Source organism: Salvia miltiorrhiza, chromosome 6, assembly GCF_028751815.1.
Source record: "Salvia miltiorrhiza cultivar Shanhuang (shh) chromosome 6, IMPLAD_Smil_shh, whole genome shotgun sequence".
In the NCBI taxonomy this organism is placed as follows: domain Eukaryota; kingdom Viridiplantae; phylum Streptophyta; class Magnoliopsida; order Lamiales; family Lamiaceae; genus Salvia; species Salvia miltiorrhiza.
Window position 1 is genome coordinate 33,433,840 of NC_080392.1, and position 18,676 is coordinate 33,452,515.

Genomic DNA, 18,676 nt, shown 5'->3' on the forward strand with positions numbered 1-18,676 from the left:
CAGACATGTTTTCACGACATTGATAGAAAGAAGAGAATTCCAATCATTTCGGCACTTCAGGCGTCGAAATTGGTAAAGAAGAAAGGAGCACAAGCTTACCTAGTTTACTTGAATGATGAAGGAGAATCAAGTAAAAAAACTTTGAGGATGTAGCAGTGGTAAGGGAATATAGAGATGTATTTCCCGAGGTCTTACCAGGATTGCCACCAACAAGATAGTTGGAGTTCACTATCGACCTAGAACCTGGATCAGCACTAGTGTCGAATGCACCCTATAGAATGGCGCCTAAGGAGCTACAAGAGCTGAAGATTCAGCTACAAGAATTGCTCGAGTTAGGTTTTATTAGACGTAGTGTATCCCCGTGGGGAGCACCAGTCTTTTTGTCAAAAGAAGGATGACACGTTGAGAATGTGCATAGATTATCGAGAGCTGAATAAATTGACACTCAAGAACAAATATCCTTTGCCGAGGATAGATGACTTGTTTGATCAATTACGAGGAGCGAGTTTTTCTTGAAAGTTGACTTGAGATCATAATACCACTAGTTCAAATTTTGACAGGAGGATACACCTAAGACAGCTTTTCAAATGAGGTATGAGCACTATGAGTTCATAGTTATGCCATTCGGTTTGACGAAGGCACCAGTAGTTTTCATGGATCACATGAATCGAGTGTTCCATCAATAACTGGATAAATTTATCCTAGTTTTCATAGATGATATTCTCATCTATTCGAAGAATGAGCAGGAGCGCCAAAACATTTGAGAACGATGTTGGAAACGCTAAGAGTTGAGAAGCTTTTTGCCAAATTCACCAAGTGCGAGTTTTGGTTGAACGAAGTAACTTTTCTAGGACATATTGTATCATCCAAAGGAATTAAAGTTGACCCCGTCAAGGTACAAGCTGTACATGAGTGGAGATCACCAACTACGCCAACGAGATTTGCAGCTTTTTAGGCTTAGCAGGATACTAGAAGAGGTTTATTGAAGGATTTTCCACGATAGCAAGACCGAGAAAAGAAGCTAAGTACAATTGGAAAGAGGAGTGTAAAGAGAGTTTTTAAGAGCTTAAAGGAAATTGACTACAACACCAGTGCTGCTAGTCCCGGAAATGGATAAAGAGTATACCATCTACACAGATGCGTCAAAGAATGGGCTAGGATGTGTTTTGATGCAAGAAGGAAGAGTTATAGTCTTTGCATCACGACAACTTAGATCCCACGAGATAAATTATCCAATGCATGATTTAGAGCTTGCAGCCGTTGTGCATGCCCAAAAAAAAAAAAAAATTTGGAGACATCATCTCTACGGAGTTAGATGTGAGATTTTCACGGACCATAAAACTTTGAAATACTTTTTCAAGCATAAGGATATTAACATGAGGCAAATGAGATGGCTCGAATTAGTAAAGGATGTTAACTGCGACATTAACTATCACCCTGGCAAGGCCAATGTAGTAGCCGATGCATTGAGCCGAAAGGTCTCGTCAAAGTTAGGATGTATTCTCACGAGAGAGGATGAGCTTATAAAGGACTTTGACAAGATGAGGATAGAGATGATAAAACCACCAGGGACGATAGCAAGTATTGTTGCGACGATGCCTAGTTTGAGGAAAATGGTGATTGAAGCACAAGGAAAGATGAGACAATGAACAAGTTACGAGAAAGGGTAAGAGCAGGAGATCTCAAGAGTTAAAAAAAAAAAAAAATACGATCATGAGTGAGACTCATAACACGCCTTACACCGCCCACCCAGGAGGCACAAAGATGTATCAGGTTGTAAAAAAATAGATTTTTGTGGGACGGAATGAAATGAGACATAGCTTCGTTTGTAGAGCGATGCTTAGCTTGTCAGCAAGTGAAAGCATTACACCAACGACCCTATGGGAAGTTAAAACCGTTGGAGATTCCCGACTGGAAATGGGATCACATAGCGATGGATTTTGTGACAGCTTTACCCAAAAGTCAAAGAGGAAATACAGCAATTTGGGTGATTGTAGATCGACTAACAAAATCTGCACATTTCATACCGATCCTAATCGCGTATGGACCAGATAAGTTATCACAATTGTACGTTCGTGAGATTATAAGATTGCATTGAGTACCGGTGTAGATCACCTCAGAAAAAAAAAAAAAATTACATCACGTTTTTGGATGAGTTACAGAAAGAGTTGGGTACAAGGATGAATTTTAGCATAGCAGGCGATAGAAGATATTATAGGAACTACTATCCTTGATAGAGGAGTAAATCGGGAGAATGTGTTGCCACTAATTGAGTTTACCTATAAGATGTGAGACAAAGTTTCGAGATAAGAGACAAAGTTTTCTTGAAGGTTTCACCCTCAAAGGGGATGAATAGATTTGGAGTTAAAGGACAGCTTAGACCCAGAGTTATAAGTCCTTACGAGATATTGCAAAAGATAGGTCCAATAGCGTATAGGTTGGCTTTGCCACCTAGCTTTGGAAATGTGCATAACGTGTTTCACGTGTCACAATTGAGAGGATACATATTTCCGACCCAAACCATGTGGTTTACTAAGAAGAAATGATCTTAGAACCAGACTTGAGTTATGAAGAGAGACCTCAGATGATGCTAAATCATAAAATTCGGCAATCGAGTAATAAGTCGATTGCATTGGATAAGGTCCAATGGAGATATGATACTTAGAAAGAAGTGGAAAGAGAGCTTGAGGATAAGATGTGAGAGAAGTACCCGAAACATTTACAAGAGGTACAAATTTCGGGACGAAATTTATTTTAAGGGGGAAGGTATGTAATACCCGTGCTTTTGATGACGTGTTTAATTGCTTAAGTTTGAGTAATTAGGGTATAGATCCCTTGTTTGATTACTTTGTAAAGAGATGAGGAGTTATATGAAGTTTTTTTTTTAAAGATGTTGAGATGTTCTTTCGATGATGTAAGAATGATGTGAGATTTTATATTCGTATTTGAGTTTGAGTATTCGAATAATTCGAGATAATTATTTGAATGAGAACGGTGAACTCGGAAGTGAGATCTGAGTCTGTTAAGACGTTTTTGAAAATTTTGACTTTTTGACGATGAATAGTAAAATACTGCTATTTCGTCTTTTTGTCGACTTTCAAAATCTTACGTGCACGTCGTCGAAAAATATTCTTAGTTTTTCGATACGAGTCCAATAATGAAAGTTTTTATTTTTGGACGACGAGTGAATAGTGAACTAGATTTTCTCGATAAACGAACCGAGCTCGTTTATCAGAATTTCGAGAACGAGCTTGTGTTTTCTATATTTATATAGAATTACGAGTGCAATGAAAGTGAGTAGAGGTTGAGAGGGCGAGTAACGAAGAGTATGGGTAGTTAATCGTTAAAACGAGACGAAACGAGATATTTAACGACTAACGGGTTAATATCCTAAATATCTAACCTACCCTACCCCTAACCACCCCCCCAACTGCCCACTATCCCTCTATCTCACCTAACTCACGCTGCACACACAACACACACACTAATTTGTGCTGCACACACACTAAAACACATTAGAAACACACACACACTTCACGTTAACACCATTTCTTTGGTGTTCAAGCTTTTGACCTCCGATTTGAGCACCGAGACGAGCGCCGATCATCTTTTCGATCACGTATCTAAGTAGGTAAGATCTCTACCTACGTTTTGATGGTTTTCTTTTCGATTTTCGTCGACGTCGAAAAACGTCGATTCTCGACTTTATTTTGAAACGACGTCGGATCGTCGTGAAATTTTAGTATGTTGTTCTTGGGTAGATGTTGAGCATGTTTAATGAAGGGAGTAAGAACGGAACGAACCGTAGCTATGAAACCCATGAGGGCAGCCCCGTTTTTCACATATTAGCTTGTCTTTCGATTTTTGTTTGATCGTTTTGACTTGATATTTGTGCTTAGGGGTATGCTAGAATCGATATATATTAAATTCGTATTTTTCCAAGCACGAAAATTGTATAAATTTTTAGAGTATGATTATTTAAATTCGTGAAGTTTGAGGCGTTGCATAATGAATATTATTGCGTATATGTGTTCTACGATATCACATGAGCATGCTAATTGATTTACAATTTATGGATGATAATTGTTGAACGAAATTAAAACTGGAATTCTGTCAAAATTTTATAGCAGTTTCAAGCTTATGTTTCGATGAGTTTTCATTGCTTGATGGCTCTGAAATTTTAGTATGTTTATCTATGATATGTGTATTTCGTTGCTGCAAACTTTCATGTCTTTTGAATGATGTTTGCTATTTTAAAGATATTTTGAAAAATCCTTGACAGAATCTGTCAACTATTGGTAGACTTCACAAAAACGTTTATATCTATTAATCCATGAAGGATTTTGCATCACCGTTTTTTTTAAACGAAACTAGACTTCAATACTTTTCTAAAAACATAAGATTTCGATTTTTATGACCTCTGAAACAGAGCAGTTTATTATTTCAAAAATGCCCTGTTCTGCTGTCATATTTGTCCAACAGTAAAAGTGTATGAGTTTCATTGTTTATTTGGCAGATCATATGAACGTTTTCTCTTGTGAAATTTTTAACCAAATCTTCAAGGATACCTTTAGTTTTGGCTGATTAAATTTGATGGAATTTTATTAAGGTTTGCCTTGGTTTCTAATGGCCTAAACAAAATTGGCAGAAACTGTCAATCTTTGACAGCCTGCACTAAAAGAGCAATATCTCCAAAAACCTTTAACCTTTTTGGTTAACTACCATTTTTAGAGTGAACTACACTTCATGAAGTTTTTGAGATCAATTGGTATGAGAGTTTATGATGATTGAGTTGGTTGTTATGAATTTTTAAAGATGACACAAAAACAGCAAAACTTTCTAGAAAACAACTTGATTATATTTGTTTTGATGGATGATACGATATGACTAAATGGTGTGAGTTGTGAGAGTTATGATTAACGCACATAAATGTTGGTATCTGACACTCGAACAATTGGTGTCGAGTATAAATGATAGTTTACTGATAAAGAGTTTTGATGATTTTGAATTGTTTGGTTTGCGTTGAAAAGATGTCAAGATGTTAAGTTTTGAGTCGAGAGACGAGTTCACGTAGTGAGATTCACGCGTTGAAATCTCGTGGCTGACATTATATATGAATAGGTCATGCCGAAATTTTTAGTGAAATTAGAATTTGAGCATAGTCAATTCTTGTTGACCTGTGACTCAAATACATACCTAATGGAAAGTTTAACTTTCTAATTTGTTAATTAGACGAGATGAGAGCGAATAGATCTGCTAAGAAAGTGGACTTTTCGATGTGTTAAATATTTCTTTTAATTGAAGCGCTGCTAATTATAACATAAGGATGTTATAATTAATGAGTAATGACGAGAGATAATAATTGTTATATTGATTAACAATCAAGAGAGATGAACATTAGAGATACTAATGTTTCATAAAAGAGATTAGATTATTAATCGAGGTTTCTTTTATAACTTCTCACCAATTCTTCATAACGATGAAGGTCCTTTTGGGAAGTAACGACTTGAGGGAGAGAGTGACGTTACTCATTGATACAGAGACACAACGAGGTGGGCATTACTTTTACTATACGTATATAGAGATCCCCTGCTTGTCGTAGGCCTCTTATACGAATGAATGCATGAGATGATTTAACTGTTAATTTCAGTTTTATATATCTATCAAACGAGTTTAATGCTACCTTTGAGCAAGTTATTTCATGACAAAATCTTTGAGTTAAAGTTATTTCAAGTATTGTCTTGCCATAAAATGTTTAAATTTTAGTATGATATCTATCTGCTTTGGCTTTGCCAATGATGCAATCGAATTCGGGTCCTGAGCAGTTGATAGCTATCCTGCCAGGGCTAGTGTACACCAGTGACCGTGAGTCATCTAGCGGGTTGGCCGGTCAAGTGACCGTGAGAGGTGGCCACCTCTCCGGCACAAAGTTCCAGATATGATAGATTACAAGAGAACTTAGTCTGCAGACGAACTTTAAGAATCACAAATGAATTTAGTAAGCTTGGGCCTTTTTAGCGAAAAACTCCCTTGCTGTACTGTTTATGATGGCATGACAATTTACAGTTTTGAAGCATGTATTTTTATACCTAGGCATACGTGCCCACTGAGTGCTTTTGTACTCAGCCCTGCATATGTTTTCTAAATGTGCAGGTTGAGCTGATGTGATGATGGTGCTGCAATGAGCGGAGTCTCCAGGGTTGTTAATAAATAGTTAACCTGTCTAGAATATGTCTTCATACATATGTCTAGCTACTTTCCGCTGCAAGATGTTGTTGATGTTATAGTATGTTATGTCATACTTTGAGTCTTAAGAGAATGGTTTCATATGATGTATAACTTGATTAATGATATTAATTAACTTTTATGCAGTCTTTCATAGACTGTTTTCAATTGAGTATTAATGAATAAAAATGACGAGTTTTATTAAGATGAGTAAGTTTTACGGCTATAAATGACGCCCCTTTTCTTCCCCTTCTTCTTTAACCCCATCCCTAGTCGTGGATCACTCGGCCTAACTATCCCTAGTTAGGGCGGGCTGTGACACCTAAAGGCCAAAGAATTGCAGAGAATGAACAATAGTGCCCAAGATCCTAATGCACAGAGCTTGAATGTAAAGAAATTCAAGGGAAAGAAATCCAAGAAAAGAGCTCATGAAGGCAGCAAACAAGGGCAATCAAAGCCAAAAAAAGGTGAAGGAAATGAGACCAGGTCTTGCCACTAGTGCAAGAAGCTTGGGCACTTAAAGAAAAAATGTTTTGCTTGGAAGAACAAGCAAGGTGAAAAGGAGCAGAAACCTGACTTAGCATATTTTTAAGAGGGAGTTGATACAACTGAGGTGCTAAATATAGTGGAGAAAGCTGTAGAAAAAGACTCGATTATGGACTCAGGTTGCAATTTCCAAATGTGTCCACATAAAGGTCGGTTTCATGAATTCCAAGAAAATAATCAAGGATCAGTTCTAGTGGGCAACAATCAGGTATGCAAGGTTAAAGGAATATGACATATTAAATTGAGAATGCATGATGACTCTGTGAAAATCCTATCATATGTTAGGTATATACCTGGATTAAAAAGGAATTTAATCTCTCTTGGTATGCTTGAGTCAAAAGGGTGCACTTTCAAGTCTGAAAAGGGTAATATATTGATGCAGCCCGAACAGAGCCAAGCTCGCGCCAGAGCAGAGAAATCCCAGAGCAAAGGAGTGGACTTTCCAGAGCAGCGAAGTCATGCACTCGCCAGAGAAATCAAAAGGCCAGAGCAGAGAAGTCATGCACTTGCCAGAGGAATCGTCCCGAGCAGAGAAATCGTCCCGACAGAGGAACCTCGGCTTTGCTAGAGAAATCGTCCCGAGCAGAGGAATCGTCCCGACAGAGGAACCTCGGCTTTGCTAGAGGAATCGTTCCGAGCAGAGGAATCGTCAGAGCTTACAGAGCTGGATTTCTCGCTAGGGTTATTTTAGCTTGCTGATTAAGTTTCTTTTGTTTCCTTGTTTTTAAGTTTCCTTGTTTTTACGTTATTTCCTTATTTAAATTATGGTTTTATTTTGCCTATATATATGGCTGCTGTATGGAACGAAAGGAGAACTTTTAACATATATTTTACCAATCAAATTCGTGAAATTATTCTCTCTTGAGGACTTCGAGTTCTTCTTGAATTTTGCCCAAGCAAATTCAACCTATCGGCGTATCGGCGAGTTCATCATCCCTCGTCGTGTGTCATTCAACGTCTCCGAGTTGCTGTACCGATCACATCGTTGGGGTCTAGAGATCCGTTCTCTAGGAAACTACGTAGATTAGGTCAGGGGTTTTGGGACAAACTTCCACCCTTTATCTTTATTTCAGTTCTCGTTTTAAGTCTTCTGAACGTGTTATTACATCATTTGGTTTGTGAGATTAGTCCTGCAGGATTCAGTTCTGCACCGGCGAAGATCATATCATATATGTCTGTCATGAAAGGTTCCACTACTGTTATGATACGAATAAGAAAGAATAACCTTTATTACTGAAGGGTTGTATACTGAAAGCAAGACTTTATGCTTGTATACATTGATTCCTTTGTTCACTGTGATTCTTCTATCTGAAATATTGTTATTGCATAATCCTTTTATAGTCCAATTTATCTCATACTATAGATTATATGGTGTGTTGTAGATCACAGAAGATCATATAATTGGAAAAAGTTGAGATATAAATTGAGTTCACAATCGAGGCAACTATGGACGAGTTGCTGGTTTAGATTGTAGCATAAATGGATAAATAGTTTGTCTTGGCAATTTATTTATGCTAGTACCTTCGTGTATTGAACAGGATCACAGTGAGATGAATTCTTATATTCTGACTAATTAAGAATCAAGATCTCGGCGACTTAAATAATCTTAACCTTAGTTGGATTAATCGGTGTAAATAATATATTGACTATTGCTTTGATTTATCATGGGTGAGAGTTCTCTTGAAGCTCAATATACTCGATACTTTGGGTGATAGCAATTATTATTTGACATGCGATTATATTGCAATAAGGAACCGTGTCCTGCTAATAACAGGATGATAATATCCTCTCGAGGAACTTAATAAGTTTATCGTATTAAACCCTGCAGGTGGAATTAGATCCGATACGATAATAAGTTTAAGTGGTAGCACTCGAGATGTCGTTTATTATTAAACGACTAATTAATTAATTAATTGATCGTCAAAAAAATTAATTAATTAATGGATATTGGATATCTTAAATACGGGGATTAATTAAGTCTAATACTAGCCCCGACTCACCTAAAGAATAAAGAGGTAATTCAGTATTAATTTTCTAGTGGAATAAATTAATACTTGTGTCTCGATTTTATTCTGGGATGAATAAGAAAATCGAGCACTGGGAGGCCAAACTTTATTCAAGCTGGCCCAATAAAGGTTCAACTCCTTAAGTGGGCGTCCCCTCCTCTCTTAAGCCTTCGGGCTTGGTTTGATTTAATTATGTTTTGGGCTTATTATTTAAGTATGTCTAATACCTAGTATAAGTAATAAGACAACCCTAAACCTAATTAATCAATCACACACGTGAGGAGACGCCAACTTTGAGGGAGAGGGCTTGAAACACGTTGCCACCCAACGTCGAGCTCTACCGTGGGAACAAGTTGGAAGATCAACACTGGAGTCATCGTCGAATTTGCAAGTAAGTTTCGAACCCTTGCAATAGGCACTTGTGATTTTTGTATGTACTTGTTTGGCATCCGGAATGGGTCACGGGCAAATGGATCATACGTCAAACTATGGTTCCTACAATTACTTAAAGGGTGAAACTATAGCAGGAAGTTCTTTTCTTGTTCAGAATGAATCAATCGATTTATGGCACAAAAGATAAGGGCATGTTAGTGAAGAAAGAAGAATGCGACAACTAACCAAAGATGGTCTCATCAGTCAGTTGCAGTAATAAACTCAAGAGTTGTGAAGCTTGTGCTTTAGGCAAGAGTAAGAAGGCAGTATATCCAATTGAATAAACACAATTCAAAAGCCCCATTGGATTATGTCCATAGAGACCTATGGGGGCCTTCATAGTCTGAAACTATAGGTGGAGGCAGATACTTCATGAGTATAATCGATGACTACTCAAGGAAATTATGGATTTATGTGTTGAAGGATAAAACTCAAGCTTTTGAGAAATTCAAGGAATGATGCAAAGAAGTGGAAGTTGAGAAAGGTACTAACCTGAAATGCTTTAGAACAGACAATGTCCTTGAGTTCTGTCTGAAAAATTTCAAGAGTTTTGCAGAGACAAGGGTATAAAGAGACATGCATAGAAAGTAACATAGAAACATGAAATGTTCATGTTTTTGTGAGACGAAGAGAGTATGTCATAAGGGTTGTGCACGGACGTTAAAAATGAATAATTTATTATAAAATAAGAGAGAAAAAGTAACTCGTTTTGAAGAAATATTTGTGAGATACAATTACATTAGGTCTAAATAATGAATTAAGTGAGAATATTTGTTATGTGTTGACTTTTTATTTTAGAAAGTGACCTATTAAAATGAGACGTACAAATAAGAAAATATGACCTATTAAATTGAACCTATTGAATTGTGACGGATGAACTATAAATTTGTTTTACATTGGTATTGAGAAAGTGGACTTGAACTTGAACTTTCCTTCCTTAGCTCATACCCTGTGTTGGCTCGATTAAACTGATTTTTGTATAGCACTCTACACAATGGTGTAATTGTGGTTGATTTTGGACTTCCATTCGAACTTTGTTAGGTTCGGGGGGTCTCGAATAGGTGTATGGGGGGGGGGAATACACCTATAGGCTATTTTTACAACAATCTACCGACCTTAATCAGAGGGATCTCAGTCAGAGATTAAAGCGAAACTTTACATGCAAACAAGACACCTGTTTTACCGAAATTAGTTTTGACCAACAGGGTTGACGACTGATACTGAAAGCTCTTCAGTAAAGAGTTATCAGTTAAGTCACTGGAACTTAACTGATCCACGTAAGGGCTTCAGTCGTGTTTGCAAAGATAGAGATGATATCACTCTTCCTTACTATCAGAGGATAGTTCAGTCAGATTGATATCATACGCAGCGGAAATTAAACTTAGTTTCGAATAGCCTCGGTGGAGCAGATAGTTGGATTAAGGTTTCTCTTTCCTGTTAGTCAGTGTTCAGTTTTATCAATTGAAATCGCACAAGTATTGAATGTAAAATTGCAAGCTGTAAATAACACAGAGACTTTTACGTGGTTCGGAAAAACCCTTTTCTACATCCACGGCTGGTTGATCAGACCAACAATCCACTCCGCAAGTGCTTGCCTGGTGCACTGCAAACCGTACCCGTATGCTTGCCTGGTGCACACAACCGTAAACTGAAGATAAACTCTCTTCAGCACCCACACACCTCGCATAGGATTTCCCTGCTAAGCACACCTCGTGCTCAGACTTCCCACTCAGACTTCAGAGTACCTTCCTGAACTCCGAATCACTCAAACACTCTTATGGAGGAGAGGTTTAAACGAGTGCCAACTATACTTACAAAGAACAAGTTCTTTGAAGCAAGTTTGACCTTTGGCTTCTGGGTAAACAGATATATGCCTAGGGTCTAAGAGAATGTATGTAATCAGTAGAGACTGATTTTGGCTTTGGAATTCTCTTCTTCGATTCAAGCTTTGGGCGGTTTAAGCTTTAGGCTGAGTAGCAATTTCGGCAGAGCTTCAACTTATGTCGTTGAATCGGTGAAGATTGAAGTGATCCTCGAGCGCTATTTATAGGAGAACTCTTGAATAGATCTGTTGGCGTAAATCGTCCTCAAGATTTCTTCCGTTGGAGAGCAATTCGAATTTGGGCTGAGGCTTCAATCTTCGAGGTTCCTTGTCTGTGTGGAAACGGCTCTCTTTGATGGACAGGAGAAGTGACATCTCTGAAAAGTAACCACCAGATAGGAATGACCTCTGCAGAGATAAGATATTGTGATGTCTCTGCATTTAATGCGGCTGTACTTGTGCATACGTGGCTTCCTCTGAACGTTGGAAGATCAGTCCTAGGAGGAATGTTCAACTGATACTTGACTTTAGTATCAGTCCATTGTGCGCATTAAATAATCAGTCTTCAACTGATTCTTCAACTGATACTTCAGTTGGTAACTCCAGTCTTCAGTCTTCAGTCTTCATTCTTCAGTCTTCAGTCTTCGACACCGCAACTAAACTAGAAACGAACTCTAACACTTGAGTTCAAAACGATTCTAGTCTATTACAAATAAGTCCTATGATTTTTGGTATCATCAAAACAAGGGTTAGGATATTCCACAAGGTTCCCAACAATTTCCCCCTTTTTGATGATGCCAAAACCACACAGCAGTTCTAGACAACAAAAAGACTGAACTCATAGTACAAGTTCTAAACAAGAGGTGAAAACAGTTCCCCCTTAGCAATAGAACCTAAACAACTTGTACTTAGAGCAAGAACGAAAACAGTTCTAAAAACAGAACTTAAAGAAGACAGAAAAACCATAATCAGAGCCTGGACAAAGTGTCATTGTCTTCAGGTTGAGATAAAAAAGAAGTTCATTTCATTAATAAGACTGATAAGCCATCAGTCGAGGTACAGAGCAAGACTTACATTGGAGTAAAAAGAAAAACAAAAACATCATGGATAAACCATGGACTCCAGCAGTCTGCTTGGCTGCGCCTTGAACTTCTTGATCTTCATCTTCTGTCTTCATGTCTTCATGTTCCTAAGCTTGTTCCACTCTCACTTGTGTTCCGTTGATTTGAGGTCTCTTCTGAAACGTCATCCTTCTGATGATTCTTAGCTATCCCATCTACAGTCAAGAAATAATGACAGGAGTAACCTAAAGGAAGGGTTGCTCACTGACTCTGTCTTCTTTCCCCCTTTTTGGCAACATCAAAAAGAGAGATGACCATGGAAGCTGAAATCAAATGAGACAACAACTCCAATTCTCAAGTTGTGGTGACGACTTGAGAAGAGGAGAGGTCCCAAATATGCAGAAGGAGGAGGACGTCAGGAGTGGGTGGAGAAGGATGAAAAAGAGAGGACGGAGAAGGCGGAGAGACAGAGAAATGGAGAAGAGCAAAGTGAAGGAAAGGAAAGTATGCATAGCATCGTTAGAGATAGTCATGAGATACAAGTATACATACGATCCGAAGAGCGAGGAGACAGACGAGAAGAGAAGAATTATAGGAGTGCGAGAGGAGGGGAGGAGAAACGAAGGAAATGCATGACGAGGCGTGGATGAAAGAAAAGGATCAAAACACGTTTTGTCATACATGGGAGAGAAGAAGATGTGGAGATGGAGAATCGAATCAGTGGTAGTCGTGAGGACTAGCACTGTCGATTTTGCGCCGGATGGCAATGAGCTTCTGCGCATTGCTGTTGCACCACATGGAGGCTTCACCAAAAGGCGAGGAGCTTCCTGAGAATCAGGTGAAGTTTGTCCATATTCAGACAGGAACTTCCAATCCATGTTCCGGGCATGAGGATGGAAGACGCTCGCTTCACTGGATACAAGTGAGGGTAGAGCAAACTTTGACGCCAGAGAGACGTTGAGATCCAGTGGAAGGGTCCGGTGAAGACCAAGACTATGAGCGTCAATCTTCCACTCCATGACTTTGCAGTCATAGATTTCTCCTTTAGTCGGAACAATTTTTCTCTGCAACTTTGGAAACAATTGAAGCTTTTTCTCACAGTGAAGGCTGTGGAGATTTGTTAGTTGATGCAGAAAAAATCGTGAAGACAACATGGTATAAATAGGCAGAATGTGAACCATGTAGAAGATGAAAAGGTTTTTTTTTTCGAAAACTGTGCCTAAAATGCAATTGAAGAAAAATTTCGCGTCCGCCGTCACTACGAGGGACTTTGAAAGGCATCATTACATTATGTCATGTCAATGAGCGTTTCAAGAAATTTTATTGCAGAGGCAAAAAGGTTGGATGGATTTTTGGCAATATGATCAGGACAAGTTCAATCAAAACAGATTATCACTTTATAAAAATCTTGTCCTTTTCGGATATTCCATATTCCAACAATTCCAACAATCAGTTAAAGTTTTTGAAAGAAACTGATCAGTTAGAGAAAAGGTTTAGAACTAAAAACTTAAAGCTCTATACTGAAATAACTGATTTTGAAAACTAAACATTTAAAATACTTACTGATCAACTGATCATCGTAGTCAGTTGATACCACGTGATCCTGGTAGATTCATCAGGATGACTTCTTCTTCAGATGAGCATTCGGACTTCATTGCTTTCCACGTCGGTGATCGTAGAGGCCGCAGTTGGTTGACCACCAGTCAGCATGACTGTTTGAGAAAATCTTCAAACACAGCATCACTCTTCAGGGTTGATGAGGCCGATCTTTGCACATAGATCATTGAACCTTTCTTCTGGAAGAGCCTTGGTCAGCAAGTCCGCTCTCTGAATAGCAGTGGGAATCCATTCCACAGAGACATTCTTCTTTTCGACATGATCACGAATGAAGTGATGTCGAATCTCAATATGCTTGACTCTGGTATGATGAACTGGATTCTGGGAGATTGCAATAGCACTGGAGCTGTCGCAATAGATAGGAACTTCCTTTTCGTTGATCCCATAGTCCTTAAGTTGATGGACTAACCACAGGATTTGTGAACAGCAGCTTCCGGCAGCAACATATTCAGCTTCAGTTGTAGAGGTGGCGACTGAAGTCAGCTTCTTTGAAAACCAAGAGATGAGCTTGTTGCCTAGGAATTGACAAGTTCTGGAGGTTGATTTGCGATCAAGCTTGCATCCACCGAAGTCTGAGTCTGAATATCCGGTGAGCTTGATGTCGTCGTCTGCTGGATACCACAATCCTAGATTGGGTGTGCCTTTGAGATATCTCAGAATTCGCTTAGCTGCATCCAAATGAGCTTCCTTAGGATCTGATTGATATCTTGCACATACCCCGACTGCAAATGCGATATCTGGTCTGCTCGCAGTCAAATACAGCAAAGATCCAATGATTTCTCTGTACTTCTTCGAAGGAACAGAGCTTCCTGCTGAATCTGGATCAACTTTCCAGTTTGTATTCATTGGGATCTTGACTGACTTCATGTGCTGAATACCGAACTTAGCTATCAGCTCCTTGGCATACTTGGACTGGCTGATCAGTATTCCTTCGTTGGTCTGCTTGACTTGCAATCCGAGGAAGAAATTCATTTCTCCCATCATGGACATTTGAAACTTGTTGGTCATGATGTCAGCAAACTTCTTGCACATGTGTTCGGATTTGGATCCGAAGATTATGTCATCGACATAAATTTGAACAAGCAAGAGATCTTCTCCTTCTTTGAGAGTGAACAAAGTTCTGTCCACAGATCCCTTTTTGAAGCCTTGTTCAACCAGATACTCCGAGAGAGTATCATACCACGCTCTTGGTGCTTGCTTCAACCCATAGAGCGCTTTCTTCAACTTGTACACCTTTTCTGGTCCAGCAACCTCAAACCCTGGAGGTTGTTCTACATAGACTTCATCTGTGAGCACTCCATTGAGAAATGCACACTTGACGTCCATTTGGTGTACCTTGAAACCTTTGTGAGCTGCGAAGGCTAAGAAGAGTCTGACTGCTTCCAATCTGGCAACTGGGGCAAACGTCTCGTCGTAGTCGATTCCTTCTTCTTGACTGTATCCTTTAGCCACAAGCCTTGCTTTGTTTCTCACAATGTTTCCTTCTTCGTCTTCCTTGTTCTTGAAATCCATTTCAAGCCAATCACCTTTGCATCGTCTGGTCGATCCACAAGCTCCCAAACTGAATTCCGGTTGAATTCATTGAGTTCTTCTATAATTGCGACGACCCATTGAGTAGACTTCAGAGCTTCTTCAATATCCTTGGGCTCTGTAGTTGATAAGAAACAGCTGAAATTCTTATCTTCGTTGATGTTGTTCTGGTTGATGTCGAAGACGAGGTTGCACATTGATCTCCGAGTCTTGACGCCTTCTGATGGTTCTTCAATGATGTTCTCCTTTGAGTGGAGTTCAAACCATCTTCGATACTTCTTGATTTCTTCAGGGGAAGGTGGGGCTTCTTCGGTCAGAATGGCTCTGGGGTGTTGAGCACCTTCTGGAGCAGGGGAGAGTTGAGCTGGGGCGGCTTCTGCGCGTTCAACTCGAACTTCAGCGACTGGGGTTCCCCCTTGACTGATGCCGTCTGCATTGGCTCTAGTCTGAACTTCAGACCTTTGGTTGATTTTCTGATACTGAAGCATCTCAGCATCTTCATCTTTGCCAGGACCCCACACCAAGACAGTAGAGGGCTCGATGTTGTGGCTTTCAGCTTCGGAACCTTCAGCGATCTGAATATCCTTTTCAGCATCTTGTTCCCTGAAACCATCTGTAGACTCATCAAAGATCACATGAGGTGTTTCTTCTACACAAAGAGTTTGAGTATTGAACACTCGATAGGCTTTGCTTGAACGTTCTATTTCAGAGTATCCAAGGAAGACTCCTGGATCAGCCTTGCTATCGAAAGTGTTTAACCTCTTCTTATCATTGTTGTGTATGAAACACTTAGAACCGAAAGCATGAAAGTAGGCAATCGATGGCTTTCTGTTCTTCCATAACTCGTATGGAGTTCTTCCATGTCTCTGAGTAAGGAAGGAGCGATTCTGCGTGTAGCATGCGTTGTTGACTGCTTCGGCCCAAAACTTCAATGGGAGTTTTGACTCGGCTAGCATTGTCCTTGCTGCTTCTTTTGGAGACCGGTTTCTTCTTTCTGCAACTCCGTTCTGCTGTGGAGTTCTTGCTGCAGAAGTTTGATGACTGATTCCTTGTTCATCACAATACTTACGAATGACAGTATTGAGGAACTCAGTCCCACGATCTGATCTGATGCTGATGATGTTGACTTCCTTTTCAACGCTCAGTCTTCTCAGCAGCTTTGGCAGTTCCTCCAGTGTCTCTTTCTTCTTGAAGAGAAAGATAACCCAAGTGTATCGTGAATAATCATCAACGACTACTAAGGTATACTTCCTACCGTTGTAGCTTCTTGGAGTGATCGGGCCAAACAGATCCATGTGAAGTAGATGCAGAATCCTTCCAGAGGAGTGTCCTGACTTTGACTTGAATGATGTCCGAGTCTGCTTTCCTCTGAGGCATGCTTCACATTCTTGCTTCTTCTGGAACACAATAGAAGGAAGACCTTCTACCAGTTGATGTTTAGCAAGTTTGTTGATCGTCTTGAAGTTGAGATGGTTGAGTCTCTTGTGCCATAGCCAACTGAGCTCCGAGCTGCTCTTGCTGATGAGGCACGTTTCTGGTGGGCTGTCTTCCCAAGAAACAACGTAGAGACTCCCTTGTCTGAATCCTTTCAGAACCACCTTCTTCTGATTGTTTCTAACAGTGAATTCATCCTTCTTGATTTTCACTGTGAAACCACTGTCACAAAATTGACTCACAGACAACAGATTATGTTTAAGACCAGAAACAAAGCTAACATTACTGATACTGGCGTTACCCATGTTGAGCACACCGTAGCCTTTTGTTTCTCCGATTGAGTTGTCTCCGAATGCAACTTTGGATCCAGCTTTCTCAACATAGTGAGATAGATATTCTTTGTAGCCCGTCATATACTTCGAACAACCACTGTCCAGATACCACGTTCTGATTGAAGCTTTGGCCTCTTCCTTCTTTTTATGTTTCCTGACATTGACCTGCAAGGAAGAGTTGCTTCAGGCACCCAATCAAGTTTTGGGTCCTTCGATGTTAGCTCGAGTTCCCTTTGGAACCCAAATCTGCTTCAGAATTGGTCTGGCTGATCTCTTGCGCTTCGTTAGATGTCTGATCGATGTCGTTGGCGCTTCAGGTGGCACATGAGCATTCTTCGGTTGAGAGATCCTTTTGAAGGCCTCACTCTTGTAGCAGTTCTGTTTGATGAGTGGTTGAGGTCTTCTTTGCTCGGCGATGTATCTTCCCTGAGATACTCGAGTCTTTGCAGACTTTTGGATACTTGGCTGATGTCCAGTAGCTTGTTGTCATAGATGGCTCTTGGCTTTTCTGGACTCAGCATTGCTTGGTCTCCATGGATGTTGTTCCTTCTGAAACTGAACTGTGGATGTCAGTTTCTGACTGATGTAGCTTTTCTTCCCCCTGGGTTGATGAAGAAGATTCTTCTTGACTCCTGATGTTCCTTCCCCGATCTTTGACTGAAATCTGCTTTTCAGCCTTTTCAAAAGGATGATCTGGTTGGGGGCCTCGTTAGCTCGTTTGTAGCTTCGCGGAGGTGGAACATTTGATCCAGCCATCAGTCTGCGCTTTTGAACTTCATCCATATCATGATCTCTTGATTATTCTGAGGTTGTGATTTCAGAAGGATCGTCCTTAGAGGTGATCATGATATCATTTCCTTTGTTAGCTGCAACCTTTCCTCCGATGCTGTTGACCAGTCCTTTCGATGGAAAGTTGCTCATCATGGGAGATTGCATCATGCAGCTCTTGACTGTTTCTTCCAGTTTGTGATTGAGCCTCTTGATTTCATGAGATGCTCTTTCACATTCTGCATTGGAAATTCTGAGTTTTTCCTCCAGTAGGCTATTCTCCATGATTAGCTGATCAAGACAAGTTTCATCCGGAAAGTAGATGATTGTCTGATTCTTAGCTCGTTCATCATTGATCTCCTTGTCCATTTTCTGATTCTGCTTGAGGAGATCTTCGAACATTTTCCTCAGCTGACAATGATCAGTCAGGAGCTGATCAAACTCGTCAGTTTCAACGGATGAGCTATCTCCAGATTCTGAGTGGTCTCCTGAAAACATCAGGAAGTTATCAGTATAAGGAGCTTTTGAGTGAGAGTTTACCTCTGGGCCATTCATTCCATTGTCGTAGCTGTTGTCAGCCACGCTTTCTGATTCATTGGCCATCAGGGCTCGGCTCTCATCATCTGAGCTGGAACTGTCGAAGTCGGATGATTCTGATGTGTCTGTGGAAGAGTCAGCATCGTCAGCTACCATCGCTTTCTTCTTCGAAGATCTGCGATCTTTCTTCGTTTTCAGTTCCATGCGCTCAGCTGGAGTCAGGTCAGGGCATTCATGTCGAAAGTGCCCTTTCTTTCTACATCCAAAGCATTCCATATCTTTGATGTAGTAAGCGGATGACTTCCTTTCTCCGCTTCGATCTGTGGAATGTCTGGAGTTCCCTTCTCTTTCTTTTCCTTTGTAGTG

General features: G+C 39.9%; 1 long non-coding RNA gene across 1 annotated transcript; it reads left to right on the forward strand.

Moving 5' to 3' along the window:
• The first annotated feature begins 3,055 nt into the window (after positions 1-3,055).
• Positions 3,056-6,430, forward strand: LOC130989150 (uncharacterized). Its single transcript, XR_009090508.1, has 3 exons — positions 3,056-3,631; positions 5,486-5,552; positions 6,154-6,430. It is a non-coding gene; the product is annotated as an uncharacterized LOC130989150 (long non-coding RNA).
• Positions 6,431-18,676: the final 12,246 nt, after the last annotated feature.